The sequence below is a fragment of the Pongo pygmaeus genome, chromosome 18 (genome assembly GCF_028885625.2).
Source record: "Pongo pygmaeus isolate AG05252 chromosome 18, NHGRI_mPonPyg2-v2.0_pri, whole genome shotgun sequence".
In the NCBI taxonomy this organism is placed as follows: domain Eukaryota; kingdom Metazoa; phylum Chordata; class Mammalia; order Primates; family Hominidae; genus Pongo; species Pongo pygmaeus.
The window spans coordinates 33,804,256-33,816,859 of record NC_072391.2 but is presented as its reverse complement, the minus strand read 5'-3'; the positions used below and the strand labels follow the sequence as shown (position 1 = coordinate 33,816,859).

The following is a 12,604-nucleotide window of genomic DNA, read 5'->3' as shown; positions in this document are numbered from 1 at the left end:
CAACCCAGACACATATGTCCCTGATATGTCCTAACTCGGCAGACTCTTCATTGTCACCTACCCTGGCATACCACACCCATTCCTAATATTTGTCTCAGCTCCCCCTTCTCTCTGAGTGCCTGGAATCTTTTCCTGACCCCTCCAAGTTGTGCCCTCCCCTGTAAGTTGCACCTCGATTTGAGCAACCTTCTCCCAGACTATCCTGATTTCTGTCTTCCTTGAACTCCAGTCACTGTCTGGAGCTTTCACAGTCCCAGTTGACAGCATGGGCTCAGATCAGACTGCCCGGGTTCCAGTTCCTACCACTTACTCTGTGATGTTGAACAATTCTTTATCCTGTCTGAGAGATAATAATAATAGTCCTTACTTCATAGAGTTGCTGCAAGAGTTCACTGAGATGATTTGTGTAAAATGCTTAATCCAGAGCCTGACATCAATCATATGAAAGCATTCAATAAGTACTACAAATTATACTTCTGTATTGTTTGATGTTTTTATAGTGAGACCATATTTATGTAATATTTGTATAATTTTTTAAACAGACCAAGCTGGGTGTGGTGGTGTATGCCTGTGTTCCCAGCTACTTGGGAGGCTGAAGCAGGAGGATCCCTGAAGCCCAGGAGTTCAAGTCCAGCCTGGGCAATATAGTAAGAACCTGCCTCTAAAAAAGAAAAAAAAACAGGACCAAGTATTCTTTTTTTTTTTTTTTTTAGATGGTGTCTCGCTCTGTTGCCCATGCTGGAGTGCAGTGGCATGATCTCAGCTCACTGAAAGCTCCACCTCCCAGGTTCATGCCATTCTCCTGCCTCAGCCTCCCAAGTAGCTGGGACTACAGGTGCCCACCACCATGCCTGGCTGATTTTTTGTATTTTCAGTAGAGACAGGGTTTCACCGTGTTAGCCAGGATGGTCTCGATCTCCTGACCTTGTGATCCGCCCACCTCAGCCTCCCAAAGTGCTGGGATTACAGGCTTGAGCCACCGCGCCCAGCCAGGAGCAAGTATTCTTTTAGGTCTAAAACAAAGGTAACTAAGCAATACTGGTGTTTGTTTGTTTGTGTTTGTTTGTTTGTTTGTTTTGAGACAGGGTCTCACTCTGTCAAGGTAGATAGCTGGACACCCACATCAAGAAAATTGACTATTTTCAAAAGTCAATCCTTGCCTCCCAGGTTGGAGTACAGTGGCGTGATAATGGCTCACCCAGGAGCTCAACCTCCTGGGCTCAAGTGATCCTCCTATCTCAGCTTCTCTGGTAGCTGGAACCACAGGTACACACCACCAGGCACAGCTAATTTTTTTATTGTGTAGAGACAGAGTCTCGCTATGTTGCCTAGGCTAATCTCGAACTCCTGGACTCTATCGATTCTCCCATCTCAGCCTCAAAGTATTGGGATTACAGGCATGAGCCACTGTGCCTGGCCATAATTTTTTTCTATCATACATACAGAAAAGAGCAGTATTAGTAGTTGCTATTGTAAGAAAAATCAAAACTAAGGCAGTCTAGAAAGCCCTTGGAAGAGAGAAGAATAAACTGCACTTGAGGAAGTTGACATTTGTTTGGGAACAGAGTGGGAACAAGGGTCTTGAAGGAAGTGACATTTGTTTGGGAATGAGTGTCTGACTGCAATCAAAGGAAAAGCCAGTGTGACAGGTGGATGTAAATCCACAGACCATTAAAATGGCCACAGAGAGAAAACACATATTGGCCTTCCAGGGTGCAACATGATGGCATTCCCTTCCTATGTACACTGGCAGGCACCTCTCCAGTCCCTTGGTCCCCAGCAAGATGCTGAGAAATTGCTGAGGCCAGGGGCTCCCTGGAGACTTATCAACACTTATCCTTACCCAGGGATAGTGTTTAAGCCCATGAATCCTATGAAAGCTGAACCAATGCACGTTTATCATCTTGGAACCATTTGATTTGAGGAAATTGTAATAGCACATGCTGGCCAGGCACAGTGGCTCATGCCTGTAATCCCAGCACTTTGGGAAGCTGAGGTGGGTGGATCACCTGAGGTCAGGAGTTCGAGACCAGCCTGGCCAACATAGTGAAATCCCGTCTATACTAAAATACAAAAATTTGCTGGGCATGGTGGCACACACCTGTTATCTCAGCTACTTGGGAGGCTGAGGCAGGAGAATTGCTTGAACCTGGGAGGCGGAGGTTGCAGTGAGCCGAGATCCCATCATTGCACTGCAGCCTGGACAACAAGAGCGAAACTCCATCTCAACAAAAAAAAAAAAAAAAAAAAAAAAGAAAAGAAAAAGAAAAAAAAAATAGCATGTGATGGTGAGATACACATTTTGCACAGAAATGTTGGCTGAGATAGTCCAGGAGAGTCTCTGTGAGCTGACTTCTTGCCTAGGGTGGAGGAGTGGATGGAAGTGGCTGTTCCTACATACCCACACTGCCTGTGCAAAACCGTGGGCTGCCTGCACCACACACACAAGCCTGTTTGATTCTCATACAAAACCAAGACAAAGGTGTAATCTCTTTTCAACAGTGACAGCACTGAGGCTGAGAGCAGCAAAGTAGGTCATAGCCAGTCAATGGGGGTACTGAGATCTGCATTGAGATCTGGCTGTGTCTAAAGCGGGTTGTATCCTCTCTGTGCTCGCAGAATGGGGCTCGAGGGCTCATCTAAACCTCTCATTTTATTTATTTATTTATTTATTGAGATGGAGTCTCACTCTGTTGCCAGGCTGGAGTGCAGTGGTGCGATCTCGGCTCACTGCAGCCTCCACCTCCCAGGTTCAAGTGATTCTCCTGCCTCAGCCTCCTGAGTAGCTAGGACTACAAGCATGTGCCACCACATCCAGCTAATTTTTGTATTTTTAGTAGAGACGGGGTTTCACCATGTTGGCCAGGCTGGTCTCGATTTCTTGACCTCGTGATCCACCCTCCTCAGCCTCCCAAAGTGCTGGGATTACAGACGTGAGCCACCGTGCCCAACCCAGACATGACATCTTTTTCTCACCTGTCTTAAGATGCCGGCAGCCTCTGTAACTTATTTTTAAAAGGAGACAATAAAGACTATTTTTAAAAGTCAATCCTTGCCTCTGAAAACCTGCCTCTGCCTTTGTTGTGGTCTCTGCTGGGTTTCCATTAGGCTGCAACTCAAGCTGCTGATGCCTCCATTTCATATCGTTTTCACAAACATTTTGTAAAGCAGCAGCTCTATTATTCCAGCAGGGCCTGATCACCTCTCCCCACTCAATGCTGATAAAAATGACCCACTTTCCCCTATCGTCCCAGCGTGAAAGGCCAAGATGCTGAATGACACGGGTTGGCTTTCTTTCCCTTCTGAACGTTAATCAGGTTCTTGAAGATAACATCTCTCTCTGGAACGAGCCGGCAGCAGCAGAGTTTGATTTCCAGGTTCAGCCCTAATGGTACAGAGACCTGGACTAATGTGGCTTATTCAAAGTTCCAGCCATGCTTCTAAAGCATGGCTTATTCAAAGTTCCAGCTATGCTTTTAAAGCACTTTGCATGAACTAGTCACATGTCTTTTGAACAATATGATTTAATGGCATTGGAAAATCATCATGATGTCATGCTTGCAATGAGCGGGACAGCTGTAGGTATGTCTTGATCCAATACGCATTAAAAATGCACCTATCCACACACATGTATCTGTGAAAATGTCTTCAGCTGCAAGTAACACAGCATCTGATGACTAGTGTCTTAAATCCTGGGTGACCAGCTGTCTCTGTTTGCCTGAGACTGAGAGGTTTCCAAGGATCTGGAAATTGCAGTGCAGAAACTGGGGCAGCCCCAGGCAAACCAAGTCTGTTGTTCACACTGCTTAAGTCATAAGGGCATTTAATATTTACTTGAGGCTGGGCACGGTGGCTCACACCTGTAATCCCAGCACTTTGGGAGGCCGAGGCAGGTGGATCACAAGGTCAAGAGTTCAAGACCAGCCTGGCCAAGATGGTGAAACCCCATCTCTCCTAAAAATACAAAAATTAGCCAGGCGTGGTGGCGGATGCCTGTAATCCCAGCTACTCAGGAGGCTGAGGCAGAGAATTGCTTGAACCCATGAGGCGGAGGTTGCAGTGAGCCGAGATCACACCACTGCACTCCAGCCTGGGCAACAGAGCTAGACTCCGTCTCAAAAAAAAAAAATTTTTGACTTGATAAGCAGTCCAGATGCAGGTGGCCCGAGTGTCAGTGGGGTGACCCCAGGATGCTATCAAGGGTCTGGCTGTTTCCTCTCCTCCCTTCTGCCCTAGATAGCGAACCTGTCCCGTTCTGCCCATGCGTGGTAAGCCAATCACTGTTATGATGGATTTGGCAAAATAAAAGAATTTATTCACACCAATGCAGCCAAGCAAGGAGGCAGGAGAAAAGGTCTCATACTTGCCTCCCTGAATATGGAATTTAGGGATCTTTATGGAATAAAGGAGCAGGGTGGTCTAAAGTGTGGGGAAAGGTGATGGGAGGCAAGGAAAAGTGAGGTCATTGGCAATCCACACATACATAGCCAAGCTTCCTGGATCTTCATAGGATGCATGTTTAGAAAATGGCAGCATTAGCATGATCTCAGGGAGTTTTGGGCCCTCTGACATCAAAAGGTCACTTCTCCAGCATTTGCACAGGTTCAGTTGAAGGGTCATTGATCTCAACAGGTTCAAACTGGTCAAGAGCTGCCCCCATAGTCCTGAAAAACAACTTTAAGCAACCACTACCATAGTCACATATGTGTCATAGTGACATATGTGACATATGACATATATGTACCATAATAACATATAGTGACATATGTAAGGAAGCCAGTGAGGGGGTTAGGTATATATCATTTGGCTGCTTGACTTTTAGCTATATAAGTTTAAAGACCAGATATAAGTAAGTGGTTAAAAGAAAGCAAGGCAAGTTAAGTTTGGTGGGCTTAATCAGGTTAGCGTTCGGTTTCACCATCCTCATGTGAGTGGCTGTAGGAGCTTAGGACCAGGACAGGGGAGAACCAAAGGCCCTAATTATCCTTCTCAGAAGCCTGCCCAAGCGAACTTTCTCTTAAGGGCTTTCTCTAAGCCCACCAAACTAAACTTGCCTTGCTTGCTTTTAACCACTGACTTCTAGCTGATCTTAAAACTTATATAGCTAAAAGTCAAGCAGCCAAATGGTATTTAACTAAACCCCACAATAGCTTCCTTATATATGTCACTATATGTCATTATGGTACATATAAGTCATATGTCACATATATGGCACTATGACACATATGTGACTATGGTAATGGTTGCTTAAAGTTGTTCTCTTACATTTCATTGGCTCAGAGTAGATGTCATAGCTGCCTCCAGTTGCAAGAGAGCCTGGAAAAGTGCGTGTCTGGCCAAAGCAAATGGGATTCTGTGACTGGCTTCCATCAAGGCTGGGCAGGTTGCCTCCTGGACAAATCAGAGCTCTGGGAGAAAGGGGGAGGGGAAGGTCTACAACCAATCATGCCCGCTGCCACTCATGGAGCCACATGGAGAGGAGACAGCACGGTGAAATTGTCAAGAGCAGGAGCTAGGGCTGAATCTGGAAGGCCACTTACCAGTACAGAACTCTGGGTGTGTTGCTTAACCTCCATGTACTCATCTTTAAAATGGAGCTAAAAACAATATTTCTCTTCCTGGACTGCTGTGAGGGTCTAGAAGAGTTTATGCACAGAAAGTGCATTTACATGTAAATGCTCCGTAAATTCTGACTTCTTGTTTGCCTTAATGGCAGAACCCATCCTTCCATATTCCAGAAAAAGACTTGATTTTTAGTTACGTGAATGGACACCCAACCCTGATGGAAAGCTTGGGGTTGGGGGACAAGCTTCTTTCTTGGAAGGATGTCCAAAGGACCATGAAGCTTTTGGTTTTGCCAGCTGGGGTTTGTAAGTTGAAGAACAGAGCTGAATGATTTAGGACAGGGGTGTCCAATCTTTTGTCTTCCCTGGGCCACATTGGAAGAATTGTCTTGGACCACACATAAAATATGCTTACAGTAACAATAGCTGATGGGCTTAAAAAAAAAAATCACACAAAAAAAATCTCATGTTTTAAAAAGGTTTACAAATTTGTGTTGGGCCACCTTCAAAAGCCATCCTGGGCCTGATTTGGACAAGCTTGATTTAGGACCTCATGGTCCTCCTTTGGTGGGAGGTGTGCGGAGGATGTAGAGAGAAAGAGAAGGGATGAGGCATGAGGAAAACTGAGCCATCTCATAGGGACGCTGATGAAGTCCTGCAGCGTGACTCCCGTCAGCAATTCTGTAGAGCTCCACCTCGCTTGTCAATGGGTTGTGGGCTTGGATCTTTTGGGAGGATTCAGTGACATGCTAAGGGTAGCCTCTCAGAGGTAGACAAAGGGCCAGGGCAAAGGCCCCCGGGGCAAGCCCGCCACGCTTAGGTTACATGGAGGAAAAAAACTGCTGTGAAATACACCAGAACCCTCGGAGTAGAAGTGGCCTCTGCTACATGTAGGTCAAGGTTTTGCATACTTTCATCTTCCTTCTTTGTAATTGTTTGTATTTTCCAAAATTTCTACAATGATTAGGGATCCATGCTACAATCAGATAAAAATGCCATTTACAAACTTTTATTGGCCAGGCATAGTGCCTCATGCCTGTAATCCCAGCACTTTGGGAGGCTGAGATGGCTGGATCGCTTGGGTCCAGGAGTTTGAGACCAGCCTGGGCAACGTGGCAAAACCCTGTCTCTACCAAAAATACAAAAAATTCTCCGGGTGTGGTGGCACCTCCCTGTAGTCCCAGCTACTCCGGAGGCTGAGGAGGGAGGATGGCTTGAGCCCAGGAGGCAGAGATTGCAGTGAGCTGAGATTGTGCCACTGCATTCCAGCCTGGGTGACAGAGCCAGACTCTGTCTCAAAATAAAATAAAATAAATAAATAAAAATAAAAACTTTTACAAAGAAGAGTATGAGCACTGAAAGTTATTTTTAAACAGGTTTTACTTGTTAGCTCCATTCCCCAGAAATAGTGCTTCTTCCACATCATTTTCTCTTTCCTTTTTTCTCTGCTGCTTTTTTTTTTTTTTTTTTTTGAGACAGAGTCTCACTCTGTTGCCAGGCTGGAGTGCAATGGCACGATCTCAGCTCACTGCAACCTCTGCCTCCCGGGTTCAAGTATTCTCCTGCCTCAGCTTCCTGAGTAGCTGGGATTACAGGCACCCACTACCAACCACGCCTGGCTAATTTTTGTATTTTTAGTAGAGACAGGATTTCACCAAGTTGGCCAGGATGGTCTTGATTTCTTGACCTTGTGACCTGCCCACCTCAGCCTCCCAAAGTGCTGGGATTACAGGCGTGAGCCACCAAGCTGGCCTTTTTTTTTTTTTTTTTTTTTTGAGATGGAATCTCACTCTGTTGCCCATGCTGGAGTACAGTGGCATGATCTTGACTCACTGCAACCTCTGCCTCCCAGGTTCAAGCGATTCTCCTGCTTCAGCCTCCTGAGAACTGGGGATTACAGGCAATGTGCCACCACACCTGACTAATTTTTATATTTTTAGTAGAGAAAGGGTCTCACCATGTTGGCCAGGCTGGTCTTTAACTCCTGACTTTAAGTGATCCTTCCACCTCGGCCTCCCAAAGTGCTGGGATTACAGGTGTGAGCCACCGCACCCAGCCGTTCTCTGCTTCTTTCTCACAGCTAATGATAATAATAGTAAAGGCCAAGGGTGGTGGCTCATGCCTATAATCCCAGTGCTTTGGGAGGCTGAGATGGGAGGATTGCTTGAGGCTAAGAGTTCTAGACCATCTTGGCCAACATAGTAAGATTCTGTCTCTACAAAAAATTTAAAAATTAGCTGAGTGTAGGGGCATATGCCTAAAGTCCTAGCTACTTGGAAGGCTGAGGCAGGCAAATCCTTTTACCCCTGGAGTTTGAAGCTGCAGTGAGCTATGATTGCCCTGCTGAACTCCAGCCTGAGTGATAGAGCCAGACCCTGTCTCTAAAAAACATAACAATAGTAGATAGCATTTACTGGACATTTGACCGTGTAGGTCCCAGGCACTGTGCTCAATGCTTAATGTGCATAATAATCCCAGCAAATAGTACTGCCATCATTCCTATTTAAAACATGAAAACTAGGTGTGGTGGCTCATGCCTATCATCCCAGCGCTTTGGGAGGCTGAGGCAGGTGGATTGCCTGAGATCAGGAGTTTGAGACCAGCCTGATCAACGTGGTGAAATCTTGTCCAAAAAAAAAAAATTAGCTGGGCCTGGTGGTGCATGCCTGCAATCTCAGCTACTTGGAAGGCTTAGGTTGGAGAATCACTTGAACCTGGGAGGTAGAGGCTGCAATGAGCCAAGATCGCACCATTGCACCCCAGCCTGGGCAACAAGAGCAAAACTCTTTCTCAAAAAAAAAAAAAAGATAAATAAATAATTAAAAATGAGTTAGGTGAGACAGAAAAGGAAGTCACTGTACCATGGCCCTTTGAGCCAGAGTTGTTTGGTGCCAAAACTCTGCCTCCTAATCACTGCCTGTCTCTCCTTTTGTCCTTTCTCCATCTTCTCCTCTCTTACCTCTCAAAAATTATCAATAATTGGATAATTCTGTGGTTAGAATCCAAGATTCCTCAACTTCAGTGTGATTGACATGGTGGCTGGCCCACTGTCTGTTGTGGGAGTTGTTCTGTGCACAGTTCCCTGGTCTCTACCCACTAGATGCCAGTAGCAACCACACCCCTCCCCAACACACACACAATTATAATAACCAAATATGTCTCCAGGCATTGCCAAATGTTCCTGGGGACCAAGATTGCCCCGGCAAGTCCACACTCATTTCAGGCAGCTGTCACCTGCTAGGACATTCCAGGGCAGGGCTTGAAAAATGCTTGGCATGCCTCTGGCAACAAGAGATGCAGGCTGAAGCAAGGCATTCCTGCCTCTTGTCCTGAAACTGGGATGCTGGCATTAGAATGAACAGCATGAGTTGTTCTTGAGTGGCAAAAGGCAAGGGGCCCTGCTGTGGTTTTTATGTCTGTCTCCTCCAAGTCTCATGCTGAAATTAGTCTGTTCTCACATTTCTATAAAGAACTACCTGAAGCCAGGTTCGGTGGCTCACGCTTGTAATCCCAGCACTTTGGGAGGCTGAAGTGGGTGGATCGCTTGAGCCAAGGAGTTGGAAACAAGCTTGGGCAACATGGTATAACTCTATCTCTATTACAAAGAAAAAAAATTTTTTGTTTTTGTTTTTGTTTTTTTGGTTTTTTTTTTTTTTGAGACAGAGTCTTGCTCTGTCACCCAGGCTAGAGTGCAGTGGCGCGATCTTGGCTCACTGCAACCTCCGCCTCCTGGGTTCATGCCATTCTCCTGCCTCAGCCTTCCGAGTAGCTGGGACTACAGGCACCTGCCACCACGCCTGGCTGATTTTTTGTATTTTTAGTAGAGATGGGGTTTCACCGTGTTAGACAGGATGGTCTCGATCTCCTGACCTTGTGATCCACCCGCCTCGGCCTCCCAAAGTGCTGGGATTACAGGCGTGAGCCATCGTGCCCAGCCAGAAAAAAAAATTTTTAAATTACCTGAGATCTGGTAATTTATACAGAAAAGAAGTTTAATTGACTCGCAGTTCCACTGGCTGTACAGGAAGCATGGCTGGCGAGGCCTCAGGAAACTTACAATCATGGTGGAAGGTGAAGGGGAAGCAGGGAAGTCTTACATGGCTGGAGAAGGAGCAAGAGAGCAAAGAGGGAGGTGCTACACGCACTTAAACAGCCAGATCTCATAAGAACTCACTCACTATCAGGAGAACAGCAAGGGAGATGTCTGTCCCAATGATCTAATCACCTCCCCCCAGGCCCCTCCTCCAACACTGGGGATTACGATTCGACATGAGATTTGGGCGGGGACGCAGATCCAAACTACACCATAGGGCCCCATAGGAGGTGTTTGAGTCACTGTGGTGGATCCCCCATGAACAGATTAAGCTCTTCCTGGGAGGTGGGGGTGAGTGAGTTCTCACTCTTTTAGTTCCTGGACAGCTGGTTGTTAAAAAAAAAACCCTGGCACCTCTCCCTCTCTCTTGCGGGACCTCTTGCCCTGTGACTTCTGCACACATGAGCTCCCTTTCACCTTCTATGAGTGTAGCCAGCCTGAGGCCCATGCCAGATGTCCCATCTTCCAGCCAGCAGAATCATGGGCCAAATAAACCTCTTGGCTTTATAAAGATATTATTTCCTCTTCATTAAAGAACAACTTTTCTAAATGTTGGGGGAAATGTCCATAGTCATTACTCAATCAAAACTTGTGTTCTCATAAGCCTAAGGACCATTTTAGATTGTTTACATGTTTTTTTGTGTGTGTGTATCCATAAAATGCATATGTAAATTTTTTTTGTTTTTAAGCATTCACCCAAACAAAAAAATCACAGGTAAAACCATATTTCTGAGATGCCATTATTCTGAGCAAAATAAGAGATAATCACTTCAAGTTAAATTGAAAATTTTCCTGAAGCCGTACATTTCAAGTGAAATAAGTAATTCTAAATAGGACAATTTAAATTGGATAATTTTAAAGCATCTATAATTAGTTTATTTGCAAAATTCCTGAAAGGAAAAATTTTATCATTGCCATCACAGCAGGTTTCCTCATCCGGATGAGGAAACTAGACAAATGCTAGTGTGTTTTAACTAGCTAAACAAAACTAAGTTAAATGAACATTAAAAAATTTCCCTAGTGGGCCATTCCTTAACAAAATATTGAAATCCCTGTTGCTACGTTGACTAAAAGGTCATGATAAATGGATTATATAAGACTTGACTCATAGAAACCTAATCAGACGGTTAGAGATGTTGGCAGTTTAGGACCTGCTGCCATAAATGTGTGAACAACCTTTTGTAATCTAACCTATTGACCTGCATGTGTTTTCTTTACTCCAACTCATTCCTTACATGTAGGCTCAATCTTCAGTTTGCTTTACTGGTTCAGCAAAAGCCAGGAAGAACAACTTTGTAGTAATCAGAATGTTATCCAACTGTATATTGTTTACTTTATTGTAAATACTGGTGAAAAGTGGTTAATAAATAGTTTTATATTCCTTCATGCAAAAAAAAAAAAAAAGTACTCAGCCACAGGCATTCCTTGATAGCAACACTCAACAGACTAAGACAGGGCCCCATGCCAGTCTAGAGACGGCACTGCTGAAAGGAGTCAGCAGCCCCAGCCCTTGATGGAGACGCTGAGGAATGAGGCAGAAAGATCAGTGGACTCAGACTCCGAAGGGTCGATTTCTAGTTTTGGTCCTACTCCATGAGCTGTGTGTACTCAGTTGAGCCTCTTTACCTGTTTCCACATGAGTAAAATGAAAATATAATTTCTGTCCTCTGGCTTTTCCTAGGATAGTTGTCAGGAGCAACTAGTGGTTCCACTTCTGAGAATCTAAACCCCAAATAATCCAGCATGGAGAAAAAGCCTTAGAGGAACTGATGTTCATCCTGCAGTGGCCAAAACTGCTCAAACCTGAAAAGCCAGCCTTAGTAATCAAGATGAGGGTGTAATTAGCACAATCCCGATGAATCTCATTTGTGAAATTGCAGACAGCCATTACAAATATTGTTTACAGCAAGATGAGTTAATTTTTGTAGCACACACACAAAACCATAATGTTTAATGCAAAATTATAATGTGTAATGCAAAACTGGGTTGCAAAAGCAACCCAATTACTGAGATGACAGGAGCCAGCACCCACTGTCCCGCACAGCCACACTGTTGGTAATGTCACGCACGATCTCTCTGAAGGGCAATTTGGAAATTCCTACTACAATGTAAGTGTTCATGTCACTAGACCCAGCAATTGCATTTCTAGGAATCTATCCTAGAAATGTGTTAGGAAACAACCCAGATGTCTATGAATAGGGGAATAGTTAAATAAATTAAAGTTAAATAGATCACTGTATTATCAGCCGAGTGCAGTAGCTCATGCCTGTAATCCCAGCTACTAGCTACTCTAGAGGCTGAAGCCAGAGAATCACTTGAACCTGGGAGGTGGAAGTTGCAGTGAGCCAAGATCACACCACTGCACTCCAGCCTGGGTGATACAGTGAAACTCTGTCTAAAAAAAATAAAAATAAAAATAAATTTAAAAAATAAAAATAAAATAGATGACTGTATATCGATATAATGGCATACTATGCAGCCACTAAAAATGTGGAGATTTGCATATACCGATATGGAAAGATGATCAAGACTATTAAAGATTATTAAATTGAAAAAAGCAAATTGCCAAAAATTTTTGTACAATAACAATGGTGTCATATATGATATTATAAGCATATGCATTTTTTTAAAATCTGGAGGAGGCTGGGTGCAGTGGCTCATACCTATATCCCAGCACTTTGAGAGGCTGAGGTGGGAGGATTGCTTGAAGCCAGGAATCCAAGACCAGCCGGGCAACATAGTGAGGTCTCTATCTCTACAAAAAACTGTTTAAAAGTTAGCCTGTAGTCCCAGCTGCTCCGTAGGGGCTGGGGTTGGGAGGGATTGTGCAGAGGTGGGAGGATCTCTTGAGCCCAGGAGTTCAAGTCTGCAGTAAACTATGATCACGCCACTACACTCCATCCTGGGCAACAGAGCGACACTCTATCTCCAAAAATTAAAAAAAAAA

General features: G+C 44.6%; 1 protein-coding gene across 2 annotated transcripts in view; it reads left to right on the top strand.

Annotated features, from left to right (window-relative positions):
* LOC129015211 (bMERB domain-containing protein 1-like) overlaps positions 1–12,604 on the top strand; it is a 109,260-nt gene that overhangs the window by 81,957 nt on the left and 14,699 nt on the right. The window lies entirely within an intron of this gene.